The 17,119-nt window shown below is 52.9% G+C and overlaps 1 protein-coding gene across 4 annotated transcripts in view; it reads right to left on the bottom strand.

Annotated features, from left to right (window-relative positions):
- PGBD5 (piggyBac transposable element derived 5) overlaps nucleotides 1-17,119 on the bottom strand; it is a 106,406-nt gene that overhangs the window by 38,709 nt on the left and 50,578 nt on the right. The gene's annotated exons all lie outside the window — the stretch shown is intronic.

Genomic DNA, 17,119 nt, shown 5'->3' with positions numbered 1-17,119 from the left:
GAGATACGGCTTTCAATTCCATATAGTGACTTAAGCCAGGCTAACAGTATGGAGGGACAAGTGTTTTTTTTTTATTTTTTGTTTTAAATCTCTTTTACGTAATCTCTATACCCAACCTGGGGCTCGAACTCATGACCCGAGACCCAGAGTCACATGCTCCACCGACTGAGCCAGCCAGATAACCCTTCAGGAGACAAACTTTGCAATTTCTAATAAAAGCTATGCGCGTTCTTCAGAACTTTAACCATCCCCCACTCCCAACCCTCTTCTAGTACTGATTTAGGCACTCTGAAAAACAAGTTTTTCACAGCAAAATAAGAGAATGACAAGGCAGTCCAGGTTTTAGATGGGATAGAGTCGGGAGCCGAAACCCTGAATTTACTCGTAGCTAACTGCACAGTCTTAGATAAATACTTCATCTGCCCCACGTAGAAAATGGAACACCTGCTTTGCAAGGTTGTTTTGGAAACTTGGAAACCTTTCCTGACACATTAGCAACAGAAATCCTGTGACTTGGGCTGAGGGCTTTCGAATGCTCTAACTGCCCTCATTTTATAGAAGAAAAAACTGAGGTCCAGAGAACCAAGTGGTCACCATACTCACGGTCACCAACAATTTTTTGGAAGAGCATTGCTCTTGGCCGAGAGCTGCCGTGACACTGAGGCCAGGATCTAGAGGGGCCCCGGGTAGCAAGAACAGCCTGCGGCCCCACACCCACTCTTAGTGGAAATCATTGTATTTCAGCGAAGACTTACAGCCTCCGATGGGTGAAGCCATAAATTATTCAGGGATGGCTCTCAAAGAGGAGGAAAACCAGCATTTTAATTGCTCCATCATGCTGAGTAAGCAGAATGGAATTTTCTCTTCCAAAAGTTATCTTTAAAGTAATTCTGCCTCCCAGGCTATTTCAAAATCAATTCTCACAGCAAACGCTGCCCTGGCCAACTGGTTCAGGAAGCAACTGGGAAGTAGCCGGCTCCCGCTTATCTGTTTAGTTTGGATTTACAAGCATCCTCCACAGTCCCCTTCGGCTGTTGTGATGCTTCATATTTGAGAAGTGTTGGCACAGGCCAGTCACTGGGAAGGAAGGAGCCGGGGGGAGAAAATGCCATTCAGGAGATTCAATCTGTAGCACCAACTTTGTAATATGACCATTTAATAATACGGCCCTGGGGGTGGACAGCACCCCCAGCCAAGATAAGCCTCTCTTACATTTGATTCATTTATAGGAGCTTTTCCAGATATTACCCCATGTGATCCTCACAACATCCACGTGAAGCATCATCCCCTTCTGCAGGTGAGGAACTAGAAGCTCAGAAGTCCAGGGACACAGCCCCAGGTCACTCACATCTAAGCGCCTTACAGTTACGGTGACCTTCATCCCACCTGGCCCAGAGCCAGTCCAAGAGCACCTGCTGCCTGTTGTAATTATTTAATAGTGTCCCTTCTGCTCTCACGAGCGGACAAGGAGGCACGTGGCTGTATATACACTGTGCACAGTGTATATACACAACTTAAGCCACCGAGTCTTCAAACCCCACCAGCTCCCTCCACCTCTGCCGTGCACACATTTCACAGTGGGTGATGTAGGGTTACAGTGCACAGCCAGAAGAAACTCTGAAGGGATAGGGAGGAGCTGCATTGTAAAAAATGCAAAGGCAGCACGGGACCAGGGGTGGGCATGGGGGGCAGGCTGGTAGGGAGGACCCAGAGGAGGAAGAGCAGTGCCCTTGGTGTCTGGGCTGGGGATACAGGGCTCTGCATGTTGATGGTGTCGACGATGCATTGCCAGGTCATAAATTCATATGATCGTCTCCCTCCTCTCCCCCCGTCCACCCCCCTCCCCACCCCACCATGTCACCCCTCAAGGCCCCATCACCAACACCCATCTGGTTCCCTCAGCCTACAGGGGATCCCCTGCCCCCCAATCCCAGGATGTCACAGCAGGCCCACAGACCCGGGGTAGCGTTAAGAATGGTTCAGTAAGGGGCAACTGGGTGGCTCAGTTGGTCGAGCACCCGGCTCTTGGTTTCGGCTCAGGCCATGATCTCAGAGCGGTGGGATGGAACCCCGAGTCGGTCTCGGTGCTCAGTGAAGAGTCTGCTTGCAATTCTCTCTCTCCCTCTGCCCTTCCTCCCCACCCCCTCTTCTCGTTAAAATAAATAAATAAATCTTGAAGGAAGGAAGGAAGGAAGGAAGGAAGGAAGGAAGGAAGGAAGGAAGGAAGGAAGGAAGAAAGAAAGAAAGAAAGAAAGAAAGAAAGAAAGAAAGAAAGAAAGAAAGAAAGAAAGAAAGAAAGAAAGAAAGAAAGAAAGAAAGAAATAAAGAAAGAATTGGTTCCCTAACACTCAGATCCTGCAGAGATTCCTCCCACCACCCCAAGCTAGGAACCGACCCCTCTTCTCAGGAGTGACTACAAACGCAGGTGACCTGTGTAGAAAGGGGACTGTAACACAAGGGCAGCTGTCAGTGAACACCTGAGTGTCATACTGATCCTGGGAACAGAAAGGGGTAAGAGCCGATATTTTCTTCCCGGGAGTCCTCGGTGTAAAGACGGGAGCAGGCGGCAGGCAGTGACCCAGGGATGTCGGGTGGGGGGGGGGAGGGTGCCCACAAGAGGGACCTGAGTCCAGATCCTGGGGAGGTGGGGTCCGAGAGGCTCCCTGGAAGAGCCACACAGTTGGCTGCCAAGTCATCAGCCCCCCATGTGGTAGGGCAGGGAGGCTACAGACTATCTCAGGCAGTGAGAACCTCTCCTGCAAAGGCCCTGTGACCAGAGCAAACGCCCCGCGTTTAGCAGACTGTGCAAGGGAGAAGCCCGGCTGCAGACACGGAGGGGCACAGGGCCGCCGCCCCCCCCCCCCCCCGCCATGGAGCGTGCAGGGCTGTGAGCGCCGGCGGTCACGCTCATGCTGTAGGAGGAACCGCTCACTGCTGCATGCGCCATGTGGGGAGGGCCTGGACTGTTCCTGCAGCCAGCGAGCTCAGGCGGGGTCCTAACTGAGGGGCGACCACAGCAGCTCCCTCACCTCTGTAAGTGTGATGGGCAGGGGAACAGACCAGAGGTGAGCCGCGGTGCTGCAGGTGACCCGAACCCTGGGGCCAGGGCCTCCACCGGCCAGCGACCCTCATCAATGTATCCTTTCCATTTGCACCAGGACAAGAACTAGGCTGGTATCTTAAACCACACGTGTCCACACTGCAACTCCAGATGCCTCACAGTCCTCTCCCTTTTTGCTCCTCCCCACCAGCCCCCGCCAGTGACTTCAGCCAGAAACCTGAACCACCGTGGATCCCTCTCCTCGCCGCACCCCCACATCCAGCCCCTCAGCACGTCCTGCCACCTCCACCTCTACAGTGTGTCACCAACCACCCACTGTAGTGCTCTGGCCCAGGCGGCCACCACCTCTGGCCTAGAAGACAAACACGACCTCTCCCAAATGAGTCATAGCAACGAGAAATTTTTTTTTTTTAAAGAATATAAACCAGATCACAACGCTCCCCTGCTTAATTAAAACACTCCTGTGACTTCCCACTGTGCTTAAAAAAGCAAATGCACATTCCTTATCAAGGGCTCAGGGCCCTGCATCCCAGGCCACTCTCCAAGGCCAGGCAAGCAGAAGGTGTGCAGCCAGAGCTGGGGGCAGGCCCGGGCCCTGGCAAGACCCCTCCACCCCAGGGCCTGCATCCACGCAGACCCATCTGCGGGACACAAGCCCTCCTGGGGCTCTGGCTTCCTCAAGTGATGAAGCCCACCCAACCACAAGCAGACACCCCTGCCGGTCCTGTCAATCTCCATCCCAAGAGGGCTTCCTTCCTCGCATTTATCATAGTCTAGGATTGTTTCACCAAGGACTTACATACTTGTCTGGGTCTGCCTCTGCTGTCCCACCCTCTGGCCCAGCTGAAGTGGGATGGCCAAGGTAAAGGCTGTTGTGCTGCCCCCAGCCCAGCTCACGGTAGGTTGGACACACCCACTGACAAGGTGGATAGAGAGTGGGGGAGTGGGGAGGGCAGACACCCTGGCCCATTCAGGAGGAAGGGCATCTTTGCTGAGCCCCATGGGAAGGATCTGGTTCCTGGGACAGAAGCCCATGTTAATGCCTGGTAAAAAGAACAGCTAGAAACATCTGTATTGAAGAGGAAGCGGACAGCGCCGGGGTGGGTGAGGCTGGAAGGAGTACAATACAGTGAGGCAGGGCTCACCTCCGCTAGCTGGGCAGGAAGCTGGTGCACCTGCCCACACCTCCCTGCGGACACACGGGAGGTCTAGGGAGCCAGGAAGGGGCAGCGTGCTAAGTCCTGGGGAGGGAGACCACCTGGGAATTGGGAACAGATGATCAGTGGGCAGGACATGGGAGGGGGAGCATCACAGACGACTTCTGGGTCCCCAACTCAGGTGGCTGGCTCTGGGTCTTGTTTTGTTCGGTTTCCTGAACTAGTGGAAACCACTTCGGAACTCCTTCTGGCCCTCCCTCTCTGTCTACAGCTGCTGGTTATGTGACCTTGGGCAGGCCACACAACCTCTCTGCACCTTGGTTTGTTCACCCATCGAATGGGAGTATAAGAAGCAGCCTGGAGTGAGTGAAAGCTGCAGGACCTCGAACACAGGCCATGGCCCATCCTGGCTGGTCCACCATGAGTCCCCCTGGGTGTGAGTGAGGGTCCTGCGGTAGTGGCCCCCAACCGCCTTCCCTGTGCCCACTTCAGGAACACAGCCACCTGGGGCCCTGATCCCCACCTTCACATGCTCTGGAAGAAAAGTGTGGCTTTCGAAAGTCCAACCTGCTAGAGACAGAAGCATTCACTTTAAGAGGAGAATGGCGTTTTGCATAAACTGGCATTTTGGGGCATCAACTGTCTGCAGTCTTGTGACACAGATAAGGATCGCTTAATGTTCTGAATTAAGGGTTTTAAAATAATGAAATAATTATCTCCAGGCAAAATCAAGCAGATATAAAAATATAAAAGAACATCCCGCATTATCACAAAAATATTCCTCTCAGTTGAGATGTAAAAAAAAAAAAAAAAATTGAGACATTACATTCTATAAAAGGGTAACACAGAACATAGTCAAACCATTGTCCTCAGTGCCGGCCGCAGCTGGGCTTTATCTTCTGCTAAACGAATCCTCACTTCTCTCCATTTCTTTCCTTCCCCCCACCCCCTAATGGCTAACGAACGTGCAGGAGAAGCAGTCTATCTGATGAACTGTGCAGAGAACGGGTCTCAGCTGCAGAATCTAGCCACACGGCCACTCCAGAACTCCAAGGCTTCTTTCCTCGTTTAACTTCGTGGCCCACAGGTAAAGGACCAGTTACAAGTTCGATTCGCAGCCAGATCAAGGAAGTCTGCACACAGGGGTGGGTGGGAGCCTCGGGCATGGCTCCTGGCCGTGCTCCTGACCTCCTTGGGCCTCGGCCCCTCATCTGTGTGGCCCCATGGCGTTACCCCCACCTGTCTCACTGGGCAGCTGTGAGCAGCGCCCAGCACCCCGTCCTATTTCGGTCTGACCTGCAATGCTTACCAACCTACCAACGGAGGCTCAGATTACAGTCAGTCCTCTACATGGTGTCTTCCCACGGAGCCCATGTGACGCTCCGAACCATTCTCCGGAGCCCTTAGGAAACACACAGACACTTGGCCAGACAACCCCCCAGGGCAGCACCAGGTATGTTCCTGCCTGCAGGGCCCCCCTGTCAGGAACACAGAGGAGTGCACTCCGCATGTGCACCTGTGTGGTCTTCCTCAAGCGAACACAGCACAGTGGCTGGCAAACAAACCGGCAACACAAAGAAACAATTCTGGAATCGGACCCCCGAGTTGATGCTGTTCACAGGAAACCCGGGCCCCAGAACAGGGGTATGCGGTTCTTCCAGAAGAGAGCTAGTTTGTTGGCTAATGCAGACATTAAATCTACAGCCTTGACTAGATGTCACGTGACAAAGAGCTGCTTTACAGAGAAGGGGTGACATGCACCTGAGCCTGACACATGAAAACTTCCCAAGACAGCTCACCTTCAAAACCATTCGCCACACAAGGCACCTATACACGTACAAGAAATAGTCTAACTTACACGAAACATACAATTCCATTCATGTGCGAGAGCCGACTCCAGTCCCTGCCACCTGCAGCTGACCACTGTAAAGCGTCTTGCGGGGGGTGCTGCGCTGGGCAGAGGTAACCCTGACCACCTCCACATGCAATGAGCTAACGGGGAGCCGCTGAAACAGAAAGGGTCAGCTCTCGCTGCCACACACCTGGGCCCGAGGACCCTGCAGTGTCCTCTCTATGCAGAGCAGTGGTACTCTACATTCCAGGCCAGGACTTTGTTAGTGAACAGAGATCAGCTCACACGTGCTTGGACAGACAGAACAAGGGTCTTTTATCCCTCCCACCAGATCGGTTTTGATTTAAGTAGCAAGGTGACAACACAGGAAGGGTTATTAACAGAGTGCCTAGCACAGACGTGGCTACAAAGCAACAGCTCAGATGTTGAAGGAATGAATAAACACTGGCAGGTACACAGCTTCATGGTGACTCGGATTCCCTTAGTGGCAGGAGCCTAAAGGCCAGGTGACAAGGCTATTCCATGACCATTCGTGAGTTTGTGAGTCCTCCCACAGCTAAGTGTGCTGCACCCCTCTTCAGTCCATGTGGCCTGTGAGAGCGGCTGGTCCAGGCTCAGGCCCCACGCCCAGGACCACACTCGTCCCCTGTGCCCTGGACCAGGCTCAGCCCGTCCACCTAGGACCAGGCTTATCCACTCCCCCACCCCCCCAAAAAATCACAGATTTCACTTTTCCTTAGAGCTGAGCTAAAACACAGTTGAGAGGTGTTCGTTAAGGATGAGAGGCAGAGTCACCTGCAGCTGGGGTCGGGGGGGTGGGGAGGTGGGGAGCTGGTTCTGTTCCTGGTTCGTTCACCATCTAACTGAACCACTGTGAAACTGAAGTTTCTCTGGGTTTCAGTTTTTCACTGGTGACTTGCCTCATCTCTCTCCCAAGACTGATAAAACAGTAAAGACAATGATGGAAGTATTCTGAGGAATGGAAAGAATTATATGAAAGTCTCCTATCACGATGCTGAAATAGTTGCTTTCCAGCAAAGTCAAGGACCTGGACCGGGCTCCAGCTCCCTAACTCATGAGGTGAGTGGCCCGGGGCAAGTTACTTAATCTCTTAATCTTCATGCACGTGGAATGCCGCGACAGAAGAGCACAGGCTGGGTGGCTTGAACAACAGAAATGTGCTACCTACCCACAGTTCTGGAGGTGAAGTCCAAGATCAGGGCGTTGACAGACTTGGTGTCTGGTGAAGGCCACTCCCTGGCTCACAAAGGGCTGTCTTCTTGTGGTGTTTCCACACAAGGGAGGGTCCAGGGAGGTCTTGTGTGCGGGGGTCTCTCTTCTAAGACACCTATCCCATCAGGAGACCCCTTACCCTCATGACCAAAGGCCCACCGCCTCCTACCATCATCTTGGGGATTAGGTTTGAGCACGCGAATTCTAGGGCGGACACGAACATGCAGTCTATAGTACTTGTCGAGCCACAGTGTCCGTGGTGGTAAAGCGAAGCCAACAATACCATGAAATTCACAGTCCGGGTGCGGATGAAGTGGGAGGTGCCTCACTCAGCGCCTGCTTCTAGGTGGGTGCCCCGTAATGGAGTGAATCGCACGCACAACAAACAGTACCCACCGGGCCCGTACCCCAGGCTTCTGTCCCACTTCCCAGAGCTGACTTACCAGATGGCTATTACAGAACAGCAGCCTTAGCAACCACAGTTTATATTTCACTCAGACACTGTGTCTCTTTTTCACAAGAGGCTGTATTTTTAAAGCCTCTGCTTGGATACAGAAAGGACAGCGGGAGCGTGTTTCCCACTTGGGAGGAAGACGATGGGGAAGGGACGCAGTGCTGAGGGGCCACTGGGCCACTGTCTGGGGCCAGCCCGCCTCAAAGGCCCCATCTCGTGCACAGTGACCGGTGGGGAAGGGCCACGCAATTTGCTCATTTCCTCCATGACTTCACAGCTTTTTCTTGCTCCCTTCTTGCTGCGCCAAGCACGCCCACTGCAGTTCTTCATCCCTAACTAAACCAGGCTCGTGTCTGGTTTCTATCTGGGGTGCTCCTCCTTCCTCAGACTCCTTCCCAGACATACATCCTCCCCTGCACTGGGCCTTAGCTGAGCCCACTGACTGAGCCCAGCCCCGACTTGCGGCCAGCTCTGGTCAGTTCCATGTGACGTGGTGCATGTTCCCCAGGATGACCCTAGTCCTTCCTCCAAGAAAGGCAACAGAGAAAGGGACCATGTCCCAGGTACTCAGGGAGAGTGTGAGCGATGAAAAGGATGGGCAGTCACCCTTGGCTTTAAGAGGTGTACTCCAAATATGCACCTGACAGAACAGAAAACTCCGGTGTGACTGACAGGAGGATCTTCTTTGCATCAAGCACGACAACAAGCAGTTACCTGACCCCATTTAATTCTCACAGCAGCCAACCAGAGAGAGACTGGGACACCCATTCAGCAGCTGTGGAAGCACGTGCTCATGAAGAACCTGCTCAGGGTCACACTAGCTGGTGAATGAAGGTGCTGACATCCTCCTTCCCCCGCCACGTGCATCCCACACATGCGGGCATAAAGATGGTGGAGTCTTTCTAGCTTTGCGCTCGCTTCCGACTTTCCACGTGTGTGATGGAGTTCTGACCGTGAGAACGGCTGTGAGGGAAGGCAGAGGAGAAGCATCAGAAAGGAGAAAAGGCTTAGGGAAAGAGGGTAAGAGCTGAAAACTGACTAAATATATATGGACTTGGGAGTTGTTTTCTTGACTGAAATAAATTCTTAGAAAGAACTGTGGGCTGAGGCACAATGCCCCCAACCCCTGAAAACGAGTGGGGATGGGGACCATGGGGGCCCAGCAGAGCACACACCACCGATGGGTCTGGCTGCTGGAGTACAAACAGAAAATCCTGGATGATTCTGGAAGAAGTCAGTAGGGACCATATCATTTATGGCAAATCCCTAGGGGTACATGTGAGGTCAACATGGATGGGCAGTTTTGTCTGTTGGGTTCCCTGCTGTATCTTTAGTGCCTAGAAGAGTGTCTGGCCCACTGAGTGCTTGGGAGATATCTTGCCGAGTGAGTGAAAAGTATTCAGAGGCTAATGACTCTTCAGATTCCAGGGTTACCAGCAGCATCCTGCAGCTCTCAGAGATAGACAGCACTGAGGGGCTCATGGGAAAATAATGAGGGAGAGAGGAAGAGACTGACAGGGTCAGCTCCATGCCAGCTGCCCCGGGTCTGGGTCCCGGGATCCCTTGCAGGTAGCCTGAGGCACTGGCAGGACCACAGGGTGCGTGCGTGCACACGTGTATGCTGGGGGGCGGGGGGCATGCGCATACGTGAGCCTGAAGAAGGGGGCAGGGGTGTGGGCGGGACCCACGCTTCTACACCACACAGTCCTCGAGACCCTGGATTTAGACTTTTGTGCTTATCTACACATGAGATTAAACACAGAGTTACAGAGATGCACAGACAGGGTTGGGCATATAAAATGTGCCATTTTTGTAATCCAGTCTTAGCACTGAAAAAATACTGGGAGCCCAAGGAAGCAGACAAAAGGCAATTGGCACCGGCCCATCGTGACCTCCGCAACGCCTGGGCCCCAGGCCAGAGAGAATGACAGGGTCTGTGGAGAAGCCAGAAGGCCCTGTGAGGCCCAGGAGGAAACTGCCTGGCCCTTTCCAACCCGAAAGAGAAGGTACTGGTCACACCGCCACCTGAACCCAGTCAGTGGCATCAGAAGGGCGAAAGCCAGGGTCTGTGCTGACGACGGTGGTTAGGTCAATAATGCACAGGAGATCAAAGACGACTGCAGGGAATTGGGCCTACGGGCAGGTGCGAGTGGGGACGGCTCCTCCGCCGGTGGGCCCTACAGTCCAGGGCGGCCTGGCTCCTGGGCTCCCCTCCCCATGCAGGCAGCTGGTTCTGCGGGGTCCCTGCGCAGAGGCAGGGGCATGGTACCGGCCTTCCTCCCCAGAAAAACCTATCAGGACTTGTGGTGGTAGCTCCCCTCCTGGCTTGGCATCACCGGCACAGCCCACTGCCACCTTTCACAGCCCAGCCCAGGTCTGAGACCCACACCATGCTCCTTTTCTCCGTTCGTCGGGCCATCTGCATTTGCTGTGTGTCTGTGTGTGCGCTGGGGGCACCGGGGGAAGGGCACTGCCGGATCACCAGGGTCAGGAGGGAGAGCAAAGGGCGTGGCTTCCAGGGGCGTTCCCATCCCCCGTTCTACCACCCTGGGCCACCCATGGCACCCTGTGCAGGGACAGATGGTACCAGGTCCTGTCTCAGCACAGCTGGTCCAAGAAGAACGAAGGCAAGCTGGACGGGCTTTATCCCCGCACGCTAAATATATCCCTCTAATTCCCTGCACAGCCACCCACGCCCTGGGAGAGGGAATGCGGAATGAGAGGAGAAGACAAGACAAAGGGGAGCTGGGATGGAGAAAGAGACACGAGGGTGATGGGAAGAAAGGAGCGCATCCGGTAATGGTTGTCCCCAGGCGAAGAAGCAAGAAGGAGCCCAGGCCTTGGTGTCCTTGTCCTAAAATGAGGGTAGGGCTGATGCCAGACCAGGGCAAAGGACGAGGAGAGAGGTGGCCAGTTAGCACGAGGGTATGCATTCACGCTACAACTCACGGAGTTAAGCCAGTGGGGGGAGCGCTGGAGGCTGACCCCGTCCCACCAGTCACCCTGCAGCCTCCAGGACAGGTGGCGCCCGCAGCTCACCTTCCCGGGAAGAAATAAGGACGGGAGAAGGTCAACGTTATGGTGACTGAGTGGAGGCAATTCTGGCCTCCAGGCTCCTACCATCCCCTGCTTCCTGGAGCCTTTCCTTTCTCAGGGTCACACGTCCCGAGTCCAGCTCCACAAGGGTTACTGAGGTGGGGATTTTATTTATCTGCCAGTAAATATGAAAGAATGTTTATTTTCCTTAGCATACACATATACCACACTTATGTTTTATGCGTGTTCTGCTTTATAAATGATAACTTGGTTCGCTTATTCCTTGATGACAGCTCTGAGAGATCTGTACCATCACTGACCCCCGCTTGTCCAATGAGGAAACTGGTTAAGGGACTTGCCTGAGGTCACACAACTAGCCAGGGGCGGAACCAGAATCCACGCCCAATGGCCCAGCCTGAGTCCACGCCCTTGACCACCACACTGTGGTACATCTTCCAGGAAGATTCTCCCAGTTCCAATGCCCCCTACGACAAGACCCAACACACACACAGCTAACAGCAGCGGAGGCCTCTACAGAAACCAGGCAGGGGAAACCAAGAGCCTCCCCCCAAACTGCCCATCTGTGATCTGACCCCATGAATTAGCTGGAATGCAAGCCCCACAGAGATGCAGGGGCTCATTTTACTTCTTTTCCAGAATAGGTGCTCCATAACTGTGGGCTGGATAACATTTGCTGGTGTATCACGGGGACCTTCTTTCCCCATCCGGGTATGGATGGGACCAGGCACTCACACTGTCCAGAGTCACAGCCCAGCTCAGATCAGCAAGACCTGCGGCTGTCTCAACAGCACACGCTCTGAGGCTCACCTGTGCGTCTTCTAAACTGCAGTTGATACCTGTTAACACAAAAGCCATTCTAATTGCCCTATCTTGTGACAATGTTATTTTTCCTAAACTTCAAAGTATACAGCTTCAGGATGAGGTTCTTACAAAAATGCAAGCATCAACAGAGGAAAAAATACCCCTGGATGAGCTGGATGAGACCCAACTCCAGGCCAAGAGTGGCAGCTTTCATTTGGGCCAGTCAGGGCCATCACTGAATCAGTCCTGGGGGCCCGCTTCTGGCTGCTGGAGAGAACTGGCTGGGACATAAATTCTGAATAATTCAGGGATGTTTAAGAAACACCTGCTCTTTGATGATGACACAGAGGTGACTGCCACCTAGCCCCGGGCCACTGCATCAAAGAACTTAAGAGCAGAAACCCAGAGTGTGTTGTGCCATGCCCAACAGATTCGTTCAAGTTGGACAAAAGGCAGATGATTCCTTCAGGAAGGAAGCCTCTGAGGTACGTTCTTTAATTCCACGAGGTACCGAAGTTTGAGGTGTCCAGTGTGGGGTGGGGACACTAACCTTAAATCAGAGATGATGATGTGCCTATAGGGATTTATGTATGTTGACACCGCATTTTACGGACACATACCACCCAGTGCAGTTCCCCAAGTGCCAATCACAGGTACAAAGCAGCTGCCAGAGCAGGAAGGATGAGGCGGGCGACGGGGTAAGGCAGGCAGGAGCAGGACACGTTTCCCACTGGGGGGCAACCCTACCCAGCCAAGGTGCGGACAGATGCACAGCAAGTGGGAAGACTGCCCATGAAGCAGAGGCAGCTGCATTTCCAAGGTCCTAAGTCAGGAAAGAACAAGCCGAAGGCGCTTATGATGGAAAAAGCAGGGTCCTCAGCTGCTCAGCACTCACCTTCTGACAAATCAGATTACCCACATTAGATTGCACTGTGACCACGTTTAGACAGTTTTGTAGCTCTTGGGTTTCTCCACGTTCCCGTCCCGAGCAAGGCGACCCCACGCCAGAAAGGTCAATTGCAAAAGCATGTACACGACCGATCCTAAGCTTCATGCATAAAGACAAAGAAACCAGAGTGACTCGTCAGCAGTGAAAGCTGTAAGGAGACACAGAACACTACACCGTACCTAGCAAATGCCGTAAACGTCTTCCCCACCATCAGCCCACAAATGTTCTGTTATTTGATAAACAGGTTGCTTCTGGAGAGTAACCCATGGAAACGCTAAGAACACAGAACGCGCCTCTCAACCGAAACCCTTCAAATCAGGGTGGATGCAGGAAAGCTGGCATGCTTCCGTATAAACCCTAATTTCACATCTTCCTTAAAGAGGGATGTTCTCTGCAATGGACTGTGAGCTAAGGGGTGATGGAGACAGAAATTACTATCCCACTCACTCTGGTTGTACCACACGTGCTGGACGGAAGCCGATCAGCACACGTGAGATGTGGGTCCCTTCCAGAGAGCCTCACTGTGGCCAAATGAGGTGTCAACTGAGGCGGGGGCAAGGAGGTTTCAGGGCCCTGGAACAGGTGGCTTTGGTCCTCCTGCCGCCTCCTGCTGGGGCTTTCTCCAGGGCGCACCGCACGCCCCCCCCCCCCCCCCCCCCCCCCCCCGCCAACTGCTCCCTATGACCCAAACTCTGCAGCACTGCCAGGATCTTGACTGAGAACTGAAGTACCAGCGGGTCATGCCTTCACGTATGACCCTTCCCAAGGGAGTTTTCATTTTAATAAAGGCTTCAGTGAATATCAAAGGCTTCAATTTCCTAAATCACTCCAGTGGTAGAGAACAGAGTGGCTACCAAATGACAGTGATTGGGGTGAAGACTGGTAGATTTTGGACTCGCTGAGATGCCTGTGGAAGTATCGCCCATGGTGCTTCCCCACCCCCAGCCCCTACACAAACCCACTCACCTCTCTAGGAATGAATAAAACCGAGGACTGTGCACACCTCTTCAGAATAGGTGTCAATCTCTGATTCAGAGATGGCAAATAGGTTTTGGCTCTTGTGTCAATTTGAATAGTCAGTAGCTGCCTCTATACATGCTAAGGAGGATTGTGAAGTCTGTGCCCAGGGGAAGGGTGGTGCTGGGACTGATGAGCAGTGCCCACAGCGGGTGGAGCTGACCAGGGTGCAAGGGGCCATGTACCTATCACACTTAGCGGGGAAGGGCAAAACAAGACGACAACCTCCCCTAAACATTTGAGCAAACTTCAAAGACCAGCCCCCAGTATTATTTAGAGCTCACAGAAACATACTGTTTATGCAAGTATAAAAAGGCATAACATTTCATTTATTAATTTATTTGAGAGAGAGCGCGCGCACATGCACCCAGGCAGGAGGGAGGGGGAGGAGGAGAGGGAGAGAATCCTCAACCAGACTCCCCACTGAGCGCGGAGCCCGACATGGGGCACGATTCCAGGACCCTGAGATCATGACCTGAGCCGAAATCAAGAGTCACCCAGGCACCTCAAAGGCATAAAAGTTCTAAGGAGAAATGTGCTTTTACAAAGCGTTCACAAGCTTTGACGTTATTCTAAGGAAATATTCAGAGATGTACGTGTGTTTTGTAATGAAAAAACAGTCCAGATAAACTAAATGTCCCCAAATAGGGAACATTCATGGTATGCAATTCTCTAGACATTAAAAAGTAATGTTCTTGAGGAATATTTAAGGGCATAAAAAAACTGTCATGAGACCAAAAGATTAAAAAGCAGTACAAATGGTATGGTCAAAACTTAAAAAAGTGCCTGAAAACTCTAAATGACTGAAAACATTTCAGTCAAAGGGTTCCCATGATCATCTTGGGGTGGTAAGATTACAAGTGATTTCCATTTTTTTCTTTATGCTTGTCTGAATATGATTTCTGCAAACAAATGATATAATTCAAAGTATGGCCTTTAGAAGCAGAAAAAGAACAGTGGGTAAGACTGTACAGACGGCTACTTGAGGTCCTGATGTCCTTCTAACCTCCCTTTCAACGTCAAGGGAGGTTCCATTTGCAAAACTAGAAAGAGGGCCTCAGAGATTTCCAGACCCTTCCTAGCAGTGATATCCCGTGTGCTGTGGCCTTGCTCCCTCAAGCATCACCCTCCATTCCTTACACAGGAGGCCGCAAGAGTCCATGAGAAGCAGGAGGGACCTCTGGTCCCAGGTCACCTTTCCAGAGCCTGCAGCCCCAGCCCCATGCCCGGAGTGTCCCCAGCCTGAGCCCCCGTGCTGAGGGGCCTGCAGGCTTCTTTGGAATTTCCTCCTCCCCCTACCTACGTTTCTAAGAAGGCCTACAAAAACACCCCAAACTTATGGAGACTGAAAGCAGTACAGACCTTGGGGATGAGTTTTTAATGAGGCTACAAAAAAATAAAAAAATCCCCCCAAATGTTAGTAAGGCAGTCAAATACATGTTCGTGCTTCCCGCTGGTGATAAATATTCCTCTTTGTGACCAGGGGTATTGTTTGTCAAGACTCTGGGACGGAAACACAGCTGTTAGCAGCTGCTGGCCAAAGGCAAGGAGATGTGCAGGGGTGTGGGTGCTAACGAGCCAGCAGAAGGGAGGAGGGGGCGGCCAAACGCCAAAGAGGCAGGGAAGCTCCTCCTACACCCTGGGCCAACTGTGCGTGGGTCCTAAATGCAGAGAGCAGGTGGGCAGGCTGAAATTTCTTCCCTGGATGCTTGAGATGTACCGAGGAAGGTTAACTCCCCCTCTTCTTAATCTCTTACGTGTGAGATAAGTAGATGGCCAGGCCAGACTTCAAGTGTTCAGAAACACAAGCTCATCTGAGCTCTCTCTCTCCCTCTGTGTGTGTGTGTGTCTCTGACTCTCAATAGATGGCAGAACCTCACAATGATAGAAAAATATCCAGGAGGACGTGGGCAGATAGCAGGAAGGAGCGTCTCTCCTCCCTCCGCAAACACGTACCCGTGTCGGGAGCTGCTGTGGACACTTCCGTACTGTGTGTTTTGTTTGTGTGAATCCTGCCATCCTCCCATGACTGCTGGTGGCTCAGAGTGTGGATTCCAGCCCCAAGAGCCTGGCTGTGCATCGGCTGCTTGTGAGCTATGTGACCTGGAGCCTCGGGCTACCTGCCTGGCAGAGCGGCTGGGAGGGTTAAGTGAGTTAGGACACATCAGCGCCCACTCAGTCACATCAACTCCTTTACAGGAATTATAATAAAAGGATCATCAGGTGGTTCTTTCATTAATAAGATTTGCTGTCAAGTTGATGCTGAGTGCAAAGGAGGCAAGGTGTCCCTTCACTGCCCACCCACCATGGTCATACCTGCCATTCCTTTTCTCTCTGCAATCACAAACCTCCCAGCCACCTGGAGCCAAATGGCTAGATCATACATGCTCACCTACATGCCCTCATGCATTCTTTAGAGTCCAGGAAGAAACAGCACTCGGGGTACAGCCTGGAGTTGGTGGAGCTGGGTTATCTCCCTACTATGTGTGGTTCCCCACACGGAGGGGCTGCTTCTCTCTTCACCTCCATTTGAACCACCTACCTGCTCCCTGTCTGCTTTATATAAACCTTGCAGGGACAAATGTCCCCGTAAAAGCTCTTCTTGAGCTGCCACACAACCCTGAGCATGGAGGCTTCCCCTGCAGCCCAACAGATCTCGGCCTGACCCAGAACTCTGTGTAAATAAGGAGCCCACATTCCCTTGGCCTTCTCTGTAACTGTGAGTCGGGCTGATTTTGTCCTCCTTTATGGATAAAGACACTGCTGACAATCGACCTAAGACAGCTGTTGTCTGGGTTCCTTTGTGACATACGCACAAGACGGGAAGGACCTGCCTGCCCAGCCACCCGGGGGTCCTGTTTCTGGTCCATAAAGCCACCCAAGGAGGGGCAGGACCCTGAAGGGCCCCCTGTGCTGCCTCACCACCAAACACAGCCCACGCTCTGTGACTTCCGCCTCTTACCCCAGCTCCAGCTGCCCTCTGGGCTGACCACCTACAAGCCGCCTCCGGATGGCTTCACGGGCGACACGTTCCACCCTCACTAGTGCCAGAGTTCAAGTGTTACAACGTGACCCTCATCATGCCACAGCCCTGCGGGGAGTGGCCCTCGGCCCCACGCTGCCTACAGCAGAAAGGCTGCCTCCCTCTGGAAGGCCCTGCAGGTCTGCTCTGCTCCTCCCCGCCGTGCTCCTACCCTCACTCTCTGTACCCGTTATCGCAGCAGCCCCCCACACTAGCTGCTCCTGCCGCGCACTCCAGGCCTCCTGCTCTTGCACTGCTAGCCTGCCGCCTTCCACGTATTCCTACGGTCCCCCCCAGTCCTTCAGCCCGGCCAGCCCCTACTGCTCCATCTGCATTCGGCTCCTCTCCTGTGATCATCAAAAGAGCTAGCACAGGAAGTCAAAGGCACAGACTTCCAGTTACAAAATAAGTCAGTCCTGGGGATGTTAACGGGCAGCATGGTGACCATAGTTAATAACACTGTATCACATACTGCAAAGCTGCTAAGACAGTAGGTATTAGCAATTCTCATGGCAA

Source organism: Zalophus californianus, chromosome 15, assembly GCF_009762305.2.
Source record: "Zalophus californianus isolate mZalCal1 chromosome 15, mZalCal1.pri.v2, whole genome shotgun sequence".
NCBI classification, from domain to species: Eukaryota; Metazoa; Chordata; class Mammalia; order Carnivora; family Otariidae; genus Zalophus; species Zalophus californianus.
Note: the sequence above shows the minus strand (reverse complement) of the source record. Positions and strands in the feature narration are given on the sequence as shown.